Consider the following 14,256-nt stretch of genomic DNA (forward strand, 5'->3'; position numbering starts at 1 on the left):
GTTAAAAAGAAAAAAAAAAAAGTTAGTTTTAGACTTCAGAAGTGAGCTGAGCATAATCTTATTTGAAGAAGTTAGGGATGGAAAAGAGGTCACCTAGATCACCATGATGTTTTCAGATGCACACGTATGCTGGCATATCATACTACTACACTTTTGAAGCATGACCAAGAGGTATTCAACCAGCCATCATCTCAGTGTTATAGGATACTGCTAGCCCTGGTGCCTTTAGAGAAGGGCACCTTAGGCGCTAAACTTTGCCTCCTTCATACAGAAAGCTGTATGCATCACTTGAGGAATTTCCTTCTCTTGTGCTGTTCCCCTTAATTTCAATGGGACAGCGACATAGAATGGCCCAGACTTCAAAATGAGAGTCACTGTGATATATCTGTATCCAGATATTTGATTTATGTCTCCAGAAACTGATGGAGTTTTTCTTAAGTTGTATCATGCTGTTTTTAATTTGTTGACTGACCAATCTCTTACAGCAGATAGTGGGAACACCTTGGAGGACTGTGAGGCTTTCCCTTCTCAGTGACTCCCTGCACAACTGAGCAAGAGCAGTATCATGCTTTGCTGGAAGTCCAGTGGTTTCCTACACTAGAGCAAGGTTCACACATGCTGATCTTATTCTGGGAGTAGAAAAAACAGACTGTTCAGCTCTCCAGGACTGAAGAGACTGCAGTAAAGCCACAAAATTATGAAAAGTTGATTATATTTTTAACTGTGCTTCTATTTTCTTTTTCTGTTTTTGGTGCTATCCCGTATAAAGTTCTTGACAGCATATTAATGCAGCGAGAAGCTTTCCTTTCTAAGTTTTGATCTTCTGAATTTGTATGTTACTGGTCCAGCACAAGGGAAATCAGCATCAGAAGATGATTATTGCAGGTGAGAGAGCAAACTCCCAATGTCAGAAATAATAAAATAATAAAACAACAAAAAAAATAATAATAACGTAAAAATACCAGTCTTGCTGAGAACTCAGAATGGGCCCCAACAATGCAACAGCTAGCTCTGCCTTCCAGATTTCCTTGCAGATAGCAGCCTGTCCCTCCTGATCTATGACACAGGCATGGAAATTTCAGTACTTCTTACCTGATATGCAAGTGACAGATGTGAGTTTTAATCTCAAGATAATAAAACTAAGAGCTACATGCAGAATCTCATTCACAGATCCTGCCTTGTGAACAGAGACGTGAAGAAGAGTTGCAACCATATCAGCAGTGTCTCAACTGGTAGGCCACATTATCAGAGCTGATAAAAAGCAAAACAGAAATAACTCTGCTCTTGGGCATCTGCTGGGCCTTCCAATTGCTATAGTGAATATCTTTCCATAGATTCAGAACACCCAATCAGAGCACTGAAACCCAACGCACCTCAGTGAAGGGACATAAACACATCATTTCATGCTGTTTGTAGTAACACTTGGGGAAAAAAGCAGACCAGATATTTTCACTAGTCCATCTGGCTTGTAGAGAAATATATACAATTTGACATCCAATTTTGATAATATTCAAAGTCTGTAAATATATGCTGAAAAGTTAAATAAAAGTATCAGGATTTATTTCCAGCCTTTCTGTTTGCTGTATTAAATGCCATCACACATTATATTTTATTATACACATACGTCTCTTTAGAACATTGTCTCTGTATTTCTTGTAAATGGGAAACAGCTCCTTCCAAGTTATTATTTCATTGACATAGTGCTGTAGGTGTATGCAGCAAATATCAATAGTTTTGTTTCAGTAGATCTATTTACTGTGATGTTTTTTCTTTTTTTTCCCCCTCAAGTGATTTCCTCAAGTCATGCTTACCTAATCATATTTTCTCTGATCACACACCTTATCATTGAGATGTTAAATACCTTGTGTCTTTTGTTCTTGAAGAATACCACTTTCAAGATGCTTTTCAAAAGGATCATTGTTCATTTTTCCACTGCACTACTGACCCACTGAATTTATTCAGGTCTGTGCACAGCCTTATCAAGAAATGCAAGGAGGACCCTTTAGGACAGAAGAGTTGCTTTTGGCAGAATCATTGATGCTTTTCAATATTTTATGATGGAAAATAAATAGGCTCATAAGGAGGACAATTTGTTTTGCCTTTCCACATATTACAAACCAGTCAGAGTAAATATAATCTATGTGTAATGTCATTATACAATAGGATTTCGTAATCATGATGATCTAAATAATTCACCTGTCAGACAATAACAGGAGTCCCTTGCAGTGACCAGACTATTTAAGCAGCACTATGACATAAGCAAAAGGAATGGCAATTACCTGAACTACCAAGTATGGTTCAAGAACCTAAATCCTTCAGGCTGCTGACAAAGAACAGATGGCAAGTAAGAATAGATCTATAAATAATTTAAGTAAGCGAACAACAAAAGAAAGCACATGATGATTACATTAGAAAGAAGTCATTATGCAGATTTCATATTAACTGGATAAGTCGAAAATAAGAATAATGAGAACAAGAATAAAGTTCTTAAACATGCTAATTGATGGAAAATTAAAAGTGGTCGGTGGATTTGTATTGTCTTTGGCAAATCCATAGCAGGTGAAACTAACTCTGTCTTTATTTCCTCCAGAAACAAGGCTTATCATATTGTCAATACATTTTTATTCCTGTGTACATACATATTATCTCATAATTTGATATAAAGGTTAAAGTAATAAAGATAATTAAGCTCCTATAAAACTCAAGGAAACAGCCTGCAAAATAAAAATTTGATAAGCTCCCCAACACAGGCTTCATCTTCTGTTTGCACCTCATTAACCACAAGAGATCCCTTCAGGGCAGAGCACATATAAGTAATGCAACTACATAAAAAAATTTCAACTAGAGATCACAAAGCTTGAGACACCAAGGCCAGCCAACAAACTAGCAGCAAACCAGGATTTGTAGTACTTCACAGGAGTTTAGCCTACTCCTCTATAACATTTACCTTTTCAATTTGAAACTCATCCTTCAACTTCTTAGAATGATGAACCATAAAAAATGATAGATGTTACATTTTCTGAAACAGTTTTCTGTAAGTAGCAACATGCAGAAAATATTCCTTGTCAATTTGCCTATTTGCTGTCTCTCTTGTAGATTTTTCTGTTCCCCACGTGGCCTCCACTCCAGGGTCTGCAGCGATAGGATGAGGGCAAATGGTTTCAAGCTCAAAGAGTAGATTCAGGTCAGATATAATGAAAACATCTTTTACAATGAGGGTGGTGAGGCACTGGAACAGTTTGACCAGAGACATGATGGATACCCTGTCCCTGGAGACTTTCAAGGTGAGGTGCATCAGGCCCTGGACAACTTGATCTAGCTGTGCATATCCCTGTTCATTGCAGGCCAGTTGGATTAGATGAGCTTTAGATGTCTCTTCCAACTCTAAGGATTCTGATTCTACAAGATCTTCCTTTCCTAGAGAAATAGCTAGCAGTTTCCATTCAACTGATACCTTAGAGGCTTCCTTCACAGTTTACTTGGAGAAAAAACAAAATGAAAGAACAACAAAACAAAAGAATAACAGAAGTCCAGACTCCGAGTTCCTGAAAAACAACATCTATTAAAATCAGTTCTGTAGCTCCTGCTATTCTACTATCTGTAACTTGCTGTACTCCTTTTCATTACTGACTATCCTCTTTCAAATACATTCCTTGAGTCAGCATTTTTTATTACAGCCTGCATGAGAAAAGAGAGTAGAATGTCTCAAAGAGTGATGTGGGAGCAGAGAAACTTACTCAAAACATGGTTCACATTTCACATGGTGTCTATGATAACCATCTTTCACACATAGGATGGTGACACAATGGAACAGGTTGCCCAGAGAGGTTGTGGATGCTTTATCCCTGGATGCATTTAAGGCCAGGCTGGATGTGGCTTTGGGTGGCCTGGTCTAGCGATTGGCAACCCTGTAAATAGCAGGGGGGTTAAAACTAAATGATCATTATGGTCCTTTTCAACTCAGACCATTTTATGATCCAAATTTATTGGGCTGTATAAGTGTAACAGAAAACTGCACCACATTTCAGTTATAGTGAGAAGCTGGAACTCTGATGCTGTTTTTCTCAAAAGAACATTGCATTTTGTTTTGTTTCAACTCAATGCATTTATCGTTGCTCATACTTTGTGCAGCACGTGGCAAAGAGGGCTACTATATTCCTTATCTAAGAAGGAGACAATTCATATAGAATTAGAACATAAATTCACATCCTCTAAAACATAAAATTAAATCTAAGCTGAAAAATAAAAACAGAACTCATCCACAGATTAAATAAATACACACCCTGTTTTCACTAGTCACGAGTTTTCTACCACTACAGGGTACACTATATATTATTACATAATACCCATTAATAACAAAGGTAAACCACGAGAACAGATGCCTCCCAATCACTCAAGATGCCTTTTCTTTATTTCTTTGGAAGGAGATGTTCTTCATACAGCAGGTTTGTCTCTAGCAGGTGGGGAAGGAGGTATCAGGAATGGACCCAGTGGGTTCTTGGCAAAGTACTGCTGCAGCCAGCAGACTGCCAGTGACTGAGGCGCCACCTATCTGGTGGCATCCAATTGAGTATAATACCACTGTACTTCTTTCAAAATCAGCCCTGCCTATCCAGTTCAGAAATTAAAAGCTAAGGATGTGCCTTCTCGCTTCTTTTCATCTCCTGGGATTTATTCCTCAACAGAATTGGCAGAAAAAAAACAGAGAGAATTATCTGATATAGTGGCAGATTGAGCTACTGTGACTCCAGTATACCGTTTGTAACATTTGTCTAAGCTAAATGCTTTCAATCTAGGAGCAGTGTAATGAGGATTTTAATTAAACTTTCCAGATAAGCAGTCCCTATTATTTCATCCTCACCTATCTGAGAAGTCATCTACCTCACTGTGATACTTCCATGGATCTCAGTAAAAGCAGCATACGTTTCCCCAAGACTCTGCAATACCTTTGTGTTTTGTATTAGCTTCAGCTCATAGTCAGAAAGTTCTTGCTGGTTAGTATTGCCATTAAACTCCTCCTTCTACTGTGTTTTGGTGTGAATGGCATGGATGAGCTACATAGATACATAGATATTCAAAGAAAACATGTGAATTCCTGGTGAGACAGAGGTCAAGATGAACAAAGTTGTTTTTCACCTATTCCTTTTTTTTTTTTCCCCCCCTCCTGCTGTTAATCACCATTCTTCAGTGCCACTGAAGAATAATCTTTCCAGTATCTCTCAATTGCTGAAAATGGCTGCTGTGAACTCTCTAAGAAGTCTTACTAAGTATTTCATAGTGCGTTTGTTGCTTTTCCCACAACTCTTAGCTTTAATGCCTTATAACTAAATAATGTCATCAGGTATATGGACATAGCTCCCACTGGCTTCAAAAGCAAATAAAGAAGGAAAATTTATTTCATCTACGTAAATGAATAGTTATCATGCTATGCAGTACTGCAGATACCAAGGAAGTTATGCTAGCAAAGCTCTTTATAGAAGGCAATTCTGCTTAATGCAAAAAAGAAAAATGACAGAAATTGTGAGGAAGGGAATAGGAGTGCACATTTACTCCTTTAAAAGGTTGCAGCCATAAAACCAACGCTTAATTCAAGAAGCTAGATACTAAGTGCAATAAGCTGAATATTAAAATAAAGTTTATTTGGTAGTAAAATGATGAACTTTAAGAGTGCAGTGAACCGTGTGCCTTGTATACACACATTAAACCAAACACCTTTCAGTTAAACTAATGCTGGAGGTATGATTCACAGACAGAAAAGCAAGAAAATGCCCAAGATAGACTAGAATTAATGATCCGGGGATACTAAAACCCAGGTTTTATGACACAGCCTATTGTTTCTAGACCAATTCTGTATCAAGATTGTCAGCTAAGGATTCTCTGAGGAAAATAGCATGACTGGGGAAAGAGACTTTCTATTAAAGACATTATATTATAGAAGACACTTTCTATAAAATTTGTATTTTGAATTGTTCCAGCTTTTCTAATCTTCAAAATGCATGCTTATGTGAAGATCCTGATTTCAGATCATCATCTGTCTGAGCAGTTTGAAAATAGGATGTTTGTTGCAATCATCATGTTTACTTCTTTTTAGTTAATCAAAAACCGAGAGATTACAATTATTGCACATTAACTTTCTTTTCTTCCCCCTCCCCCCCCCCCCCCCCCCCCTTAAGGATAGTTTTTTAATCTTTTTGCTCAAAGCAGCTTCTCCCTGCAGACAAAGTACAGCATTCATTAGAGCATTTCATTAGGGACTGGTATTGCTCTAGATGACCTCATTCTCTATTACTGCACCTACAGAGGCTCTTTTTCTCCCTCTCTTGCTTGTGTCCAACCTTCTCAACCAGCACTCTTATTCATACTTTCAATTCTCACCACAGACTCACTGATTTACCAGAGTGGGGTACCTCACTTGGGAGGGTTTTGTTGCCACATTAACAAAGCAGCCTAGAAGTTACTGTTCCTACGCGTACAGAATATGCAGAAGTAATTCAGTGTGATGTGTTCTGTACTCTTCCCTAGGCATTTGCCTGTGATTTCCATCAGAGAAAGGCTAGCAGAGTAGATGGCTCTTCTCTTTTTACCAATTTGGTCTTTCATATATTCTTATGAGCATGTGAACACTGAATGAAGGCTCTAATACCACATACTTACATTTCCTGATCCTGTTGTGCAATGAGCCTTGCTTCTGGGAAGAAGGAGAAAGTGACAGTGCTGAGATATCTGAGAGACAACGCAAAGTTGTCTCTTGTTCTTCCATCTTTCTTCCACAATAATGTTCTGTCTCATTTAGACAAACAATTAGGTATGTTTTCTTCTGATGGACAGGAAGCCTGCCATTGCCTCTTTAAGATGCTAAAAGACATTTATTCTTAGAGACACCTTTGTGCACAAGTGTCCTTAACTGGTAGTTGTAACAGAATAACTTGTGGGTGTTCAGGAGCAGTGATGCATGTGGATGAGCATTTGTCTCAAAGATCACATCATGTAATACAAAAATATCTTCAACAGAAACAATTTGTCTGAAAGCATTTTACTATTAATTGCTTCTTCCTGATACTCGTTGCACTTTTCAGACAAGTCTCTAGATTAGATGTCTACTAATTGAGCATTCAGGGTGAGTTTTAATGTGGCATCAAAATTACTGACACGTTGGACAGTAATTTAAGCACCAGTAAATTTGGGAATAGTTAGGAGTTAATAAATACATGCCAAATTATACAGTGGTTAAGAAGCAGTATGAAGTTCTGAATTGTTTCCTTGTTATTCTTTTGTTATTCTCTTGCTTATTTTTTTAATCTTCTGTGCCTACAACAGGAATTGTTTAACTTAATCTCCAGTTTTCAAGATTCAGTCCTAATATCATCTCCAGGGCTCTTCAAAAAAAAATTATCAAAATTACCTTATTTCTGACATTTCTTCAAGAAGGGAGTATTTTTGAAGAGGAAGGATAAGAAGACTGTGTATAATTTTCAGCATTAGGTATTTCCAATCACGTGGGTAAAACTAGCACACTTCCTAAACATATGGCATATTTCAGTTGTTATGCCTCAGTCTCTGCCATAAACAGACATATTGTTCAATATTTCTAATAATGAACTGTTGTTAGGGCATCACAACACATACTGTCAAAGAAAAAAGTATTACAGAGAAAAATAGCTTAGCTAGCAAAGCATACTCTGGAGAGAATGGCAGGACACACCTGAACCAGCAATCCCAAAGGAAACCACTGTAATACTTCCATACATAAAAATAGGCTATCAATGTCAAATAAAAAAAAAAAAAATCAACAGTTATAATTTACTTTCACTGCAAAGTTGTGTCTCCTATAAGTAAACCATCTTTTACAATAAACTTTGGATGTCACCCAGATAACAGGTTCCAAAGAAGTGATTGTTTTTCAGTGCAGACACTCCCAGGTTTTATTGGGTCCTGACATTTTCAAGTATGCCTTAACTCCAAATCTCATTATTTGTATCATGTCCCTATTAAAATGTTGACAGTCGTGACTTTCCTTCACATTTTTAGTGCCCTCCATCTAAGCAATCATAGATCCTCATAAACTGAGATGACAGGATCCTAAAACCACCTCTAATTAGATTTATCTTGTCCTTCTAATTTAAAAGTCCAAACAGCAGTCTATCATCTTACGCAAGTTACATCAAATATGAAAAAACATCTGTATTATTACCTATTATTATTAAACTACCACAAATGAACAGCATTTTCAACCAGATAATTGCACAAAAGTTCCAGTATAAAATTAAAAATTATAAACAAGCCCACAGTACTCAGATTTGCATCTGCTTTAGCAGTCATCCATCTAGTCACTATGAAATGCAAAAATATTAATGAAATGAAATCAAATTGAAGAAAATATAGTTTAATTTGAAACGGCTCCACAACCACTCTGTACAAAGGAAAATCTCTTTTATCCTTGGCTTTGATGAATCTGGCCTGTGATCTTCTGAGTATCTAAAGATGATCAAATTGAGCAGAGAACCCCATGAATCCTCATACAGCCCTATAACTGACGTCCTTAATGAACACAGTATGAGGTATTTAAACCATCTCGAGGACAACTGCTTCCATCTAGCCCCTGATACCTTCAAAGAGCTTTTTAGTCAGGATGCACTTCGGTCAGCTATTGAAGCATTCATTTAGTAACATCCCCTTCTATGAAACACCACATTTGCATATTCGACCGTATCTAAGACTATTTCTATCAGTGGAAAGGGTTTGGCTTATGTTTTTCCCTATTTTTTCCTTAATTTTATTTACTACTGCTGTTATGACAGTTTTACAGATGAGAGCTAAAGGGAAGAAAAGAAGCAACAAAGTAATAATTAAGTGTTGCATGAAAACAGTAGTTTTAGTACTTCTGCCTGTATTTCTATTACCAGCAATAAAATTACACATTTTACCTGAGCATTAATTTTTAACTGAACAAAATGAGTAGATTTAACAGAAAGAAGCAGAACACAGACAAGCTGAGAGACCCTGGGCAACGTATCCACTACTGTGAAGCATTCTCAACTTTCACAGCACGCTGCCTTTACAAGAAGATGCAGTAGGGTTTGAGCACTGCTTTCAGGGCCCAACAGGTTTGGTTCCGTTCACTGCCAGCTCTAACGAGCTCTTGCAGAGTAGGGAGCTACTGCCCTATTAGGCTCTTTCTGCACACGCCCTACAGTGCAGCTCTCGAAAGCTACATGTACTGCTCACCTAAACTACATGCCCAATAGCAGGAGCTTTCAACTGGGCTAGGGTCACATGCCATGTTTTAGGCTTATCATTGACTGCTCTGTGAAAGACCCTGGGGTCCATTTGATGCAGTAACTCTACTTGTTTCATCACTTCTTTCTCAAGTTCTACTCTCTCCATTTAAAACCTGTCTCATACCAACCCTGGGCTGATCTTAATCAAATAAGTATTCCCCAAAGATGAAGTGTTATGATCTGTGATTACACAGATGGCACTTCCCAAATTTCTGCAGCGAAAATAATGCTTTGACATCAATTTTGGTTTTAAGTAAAACATAAAAATAGCATCTCAGAGGCAGCAGAACCATTAGAAAATCTGTGATAGAATTTCCTCTGAAGTAATCGCAGAAGTTTCCTTGGCTCAGTAACATTCTTACTTCAGCAAGGTATCACAGTGAAACAAAGATCCCAATCATCTTAGAGAAAGTTTTGTGCTGACTTGGAGTTTTGCATATACAACTATTTTCCTTTCTCATAAATCCACCATGGTACATTGTGAGTAATCAGTATTTACTATAACACATTCAATCAAGTATCCTATATATCATTTTCTTCATGACATCTTCTTTTTCATAATGTTACCTTTTTGTTCTTTTTCCACCAGAGGAAAAGATACTCAGTACTGCTTTTAATGAGTGCAGAGAGTGTTTTCCATTTATCCAATACAGATCTACATAAAACCTTTGCAGAATCTATGCAAAAATGGCATTGTCATTTACAATGAAAGATCTGTTCATTAAACTACAAAAGAAGTGTAACAGGGCATATGTTCTCAGGAATATCATTTCCTACCAAAGCAGACATCTACCTTTAGACTGGTAGAGCTGTGAACAGTCACTGCTTCTCGAACTGTGAAAGAGTAAGACAGGAAACACAGCCAGTGAGGGCAGGAACCCCAAAACTATCACTGATACAAAGAGAGGGCAGGAGCTGCTGGCTTAACTCAATTGGCAGATTTGCTAATCCCCAAACCTGAAACCTCTACTGACCTTTTCTGTGAAGAGAAATATAAACATATAATTACAATGCATGCTGTGTTATTTGCTTAGAAGTAATGCTAGCAATCAATAAATAAAATATGGCACTGTTCATACCTTTTCAAACTTCCAAAATAAATGAATTCTACTGATGGTTCCTTACAGACTTTATTTATCAGGCATTGTACAACCTTTGTAAGGTCCTTGCTTTTGGGGAAAGAGGAGATATTATAGAAAGCTTTGTTGGATTCAACTGAAGTTCACCCTAGGATTACTTTTCATATAGCCTCACAGTTCTAAATAGCTATGAAGACATATTTCAGGATGGAATATAATGCTTTTTAGCAAGAATTTCATCTAGAACTGTCACCTGCTGCTACAGAATTTCCTTTTAGAAGAAAAGGAAGATATAGGAAATATAAACAGCATTCTGGTGCGTTTCACTTTTGGTAGTGGAATTCAAGAGTGTAATGCTTATTCGGGCCATTTATTTTCCAAAATAAGTTTTGATCTTTCAACAGAACAGTTACATACATATAGTCTCTGCACTGGCTTCAGTGGTGTCACTTGCAGGGCTCAGTAGAGAGTGTCACTAAAGAAGGAATACTACTGAAGAACGTCAGTCTTAATAATTACTTTCTAACTAACTGCTGATTAAGTAATAGTTATCAGTGTACGCTACTTGAAAAAACTTAAGGAGCAATCAATCCACACATGCCTGTTCACTCCCTTCAGACCTTCCTGATTGAATATGGCAGCCACACTAAATTCTATACTCTGAAGCATTCTTGGCATCCACGCTTCTAGGTAGAAGAGAAGAGACTAACATCATGCATCTGTATAAATCCTATACAGAATTAAGATTAAAGATTAGCAATCTAACAACAACTTTATTTTAAGGTGATATTAAAGGGCAGCACAAGGACTCCTCCAAAACCAGTAGTCTGCTTGAGGGCTGTGAGGTGCTGCAGCTGGGTGAGGGAAGGCACACTGTGAGGGTTGCTATGCTCAGTTCTGCCAGGCAGCCAATCCAGCGCTGCCAGCATCTTCATATTGAATTAACATCACAGACTCCAGGTGAGATTGAAAGGCAGCTATTTCTCCATGTCCATGTCACACACTGGATGAGAGGCAGCAATCAGGTGGTGGAGGAAAGTGATAAGGAAACATACAGAGGAAAGAAAAAAAAAAAAAAAAAAAAAAAAAAAAAAGCGTGATTAACTTCCACAATCACTTTTCTTCTGGAAGAAAACCAATAGAGAAGTTCATGAGAACATAGGCAAACAGCCACTGCTTCTTGTGCAGACAGCATCACAGTGATTCTGAGATGGTGTTATTTGACCTTCATCTCTGCTGCCTCCTTGATTGCCATTCCACAGTCTCTGGTACTTGTTTTTTTTGTTTTGTTTTGTTTTTTTTTGCAGTAAGTTTCCTACAGCACACTTGGGCCATTTCATTCATGCCAATATTGTGCAAAAACAATGCTCCTTTTGTCAAATTTAATGCAGTAAAGAAATATCAGAACAGACCCTCCACAGTCCACATTACTTACACAAAAACCTATTTACATTCAAAAAGGAATAAGATGAATGTGCCTAAAACATTCCTCTTATTCTAAAGCCTCATGAATGAGGCCACTAATCTATTTTCTGGTTTAAAAAAAAAAAAAAAAAAAAAAAAACATTTACAAAACTGAAGCTTTCCTCAATAATAATCTGATGTATTTACTATGGACAATCCTTCAAAATAATTCTTACTGAGAGGGCTATTTCTCACTTTCAGGCTGAGAAACCAAAGAATTACCATGTACAAATTGACATCTGTATATCCACCTGCATTCTCTTTTCTTCATGGAAATACCAAAGTTCTTCACTTCCTTTAAATACATATACAAAATTCTTCCTCCACATGCTTGTTTAAAAAATTTGTGATTAACTTCATTTAACCTCTATGTTAAGTCAGTCAGTCTATACCTTTCTCAGTTGTCCTCTGTTCTACAAAACAGGGACTCATATATGAGCTTAGGGTATGTCTACTGATTTTCCAGCTCATCTGTTCAGAAACAGCAAAAATGTTTTGTATTCAATATTGTAAATTAAAGAAAAAAGAAAAGTCATGACATCAGTGCTGGAAATGACTGTTGAGATCTAGGGAAGTGCTAAAATCTATGAATGAGAAAATATACAATGAAAACTAAAACAAAATATGTGCTAGGGAATTTACTATTGGTAGAAACATATAAATTTGATGATACTTTTGTGGAAGCAGCATTCTACATTAAAAAATAACTTCGCTGTTTTCTTCTGTAATACTTTTCTACTTTACCTCTGCTCAACACTGTGAAGGATTAAGAAAACAGGCTTTAATTTCTTGCAAGAAAGAGAGGAAGATGATGAAACAGGAGAACCAGAAGGGGCTGGGAGTAACCTTGTGTTCTTAACGATAAGAAAAAATAAGGGTGTGTTTGTCTGTATCATTTGATCTTGCAGTAATACCTTTTACTTCATCTAGGGCTGCTGGGACATGTTTCATTGGAAGACAGAATTAAAGCAGAGCTAAGAAATATGATTTAAAATTTGTTTCAGCTTCTGTAGGCAGTTTTATTCAAGTTTGAATTATGAATATGGCTACCTTTTCTTAACACACTACTGAGGACACGTTTCCATATTTCTCTGAAGGACCAAGTATTACAGTCCAGTCTGAAAATAGGTCTGGAGTACACATGCCCAGCTAATATTAGTTGGAAAAACATATATATATGGAAAATGGACTAAATCTCCTTATTCAACCATTCACTGCCCAAGCCCTAGCCAAAGACAATAGTGCCCAGATACTGGGGATAGTTTCTAAGACACATACCTCAAGCAGAGTAGACTAGATCAAGAGTCATTATCATCAAATTTCTATTGTACATCATGATGCGAAGATATTTGAGTCAATACTGGAAGAGTTAATGTGAGCATTAGAAGTATTCTTGTTCTTAACCTCCTACTGAAGCCTCATAATCCTTAACGTCTCATGCTGATGTCTCTGCATCATCTGTTTACGAGCTGGTTCAGCTCGGTTTCACAACTAGCAGGGCAGAGGGACCAATAGGGCTGCACCCTGAAAAAGGGAAACAGGGAAAAGAGCAGAGAGGTGGGCCCAAAAACAAAACAGTGGCAACAATCTGAGGAGAAACAAACTATTCTGCTAAATAAGATATTGGAATGCAAGATAACACACTATAATACAATTGTACAATTAACAAATGTATACTTAAAGAGCAGCGTGGTAAGGATGATAATTTACAGGCATATAGTTAAAAAGATTATCATGATAGAAAGAGACAATCAAAAACAAAACTCACCCATGTTCTAGGCTCACAGCAGAAAACCCCAAAAGGAGGGATCTCCAGAAAGAGACCAAGAGACCAGTGGCATCAGGGCATTCAGCCCTTAAATGGGGTATAGGAGAGGTGCAGCAGGGTTCCACCCCTTCCGGTCACACAGCTGAATTGCCTTCACCTGTACTCCCAGGGCTGACTTGGTCCTCACCTCAGGTGATCAATCAGTGATTCAGGCCATGACAGTTCCCATACAACAATATACTACAATATAATTAGAAATGAAGATAATAAATCAAATATAATGAAAAAACGAAGGTCTTAACTCCAATGCTGAAGTGAGATGTGCAGTGAGGGTGAGCAGAAGGGAAGAGAGCGAGGTCTTGTGATGTTGCCAGGTGTTTTATCTCCTCTCTGAATGCAAAGTCCTCTAGGTTACGTAGTTCTCTTCTGGGACAGGTACCTGGAACTGAAGCATTAACTCTAACTGCCAGTGCACTACATGATGTAATGATGTGGAATACTGATAACCAAACATCATAAAACCATGACGCTATGATACACTACTCACTAGTACCCTCCTTGACTGAGTCAGACTTTCCTGAAACATGGAAGCTCTAAAACATGCCCACAGGTGGGTCCTAAGGCAGCTTTCCACTGCTTATTTCTAAGAAAACTATTTGTGGCTTGC

At 37.5% G+C, this 14,256-nt stretch overlaps 1 long non-coding RNA gene across 2 annotated transcripts; it reads right to left on the reverse strand.

Annotated features, from left to right (window-relative positions):
• Positions 1 to 9,913: 9,913 nt before the first annotated feature.
• On the reverse strand, positions 9,914 to 13,669 carry LOC116226159 (uncharacterized). 2 transcript variants are annotated; one of them, XR_016466362.1, is made up of 3 exons: positions 13,590 to 13,669; positions 13,100 to 13,345; positions 9,914 to 11,360 (listed from the first exon to the last, which is right to left on the reverse strand). It is a non-coding gene; the product is annotated as an uncharacterized LOC116226159 (long non-coding RNA). The 2 variants fall into 2 exon arrangements; XR_016466363.1 differs by having other exon boundaries at positions 13,100 to 13,181; positions 13,590 to 13,654.
• Positions 13,670 to 14,256: the final 587 nt, after the last annotated feature.

The sequence above is a fragment of the Phasianus colchicus genome, chromosome 4, assembly GCF_987193195.1.
Source record: "Phasianus colchicus chromosome 4, bPhaCol1.hap1.1, whole genome shotgun sequence".
Taxonomy (NCBI): domain Eukaryota; kingdom Metazoa; phylum Chordata; class Aves; order Galliformes; family Phasianidae; genus Phasianus; species Phasianus colchicus.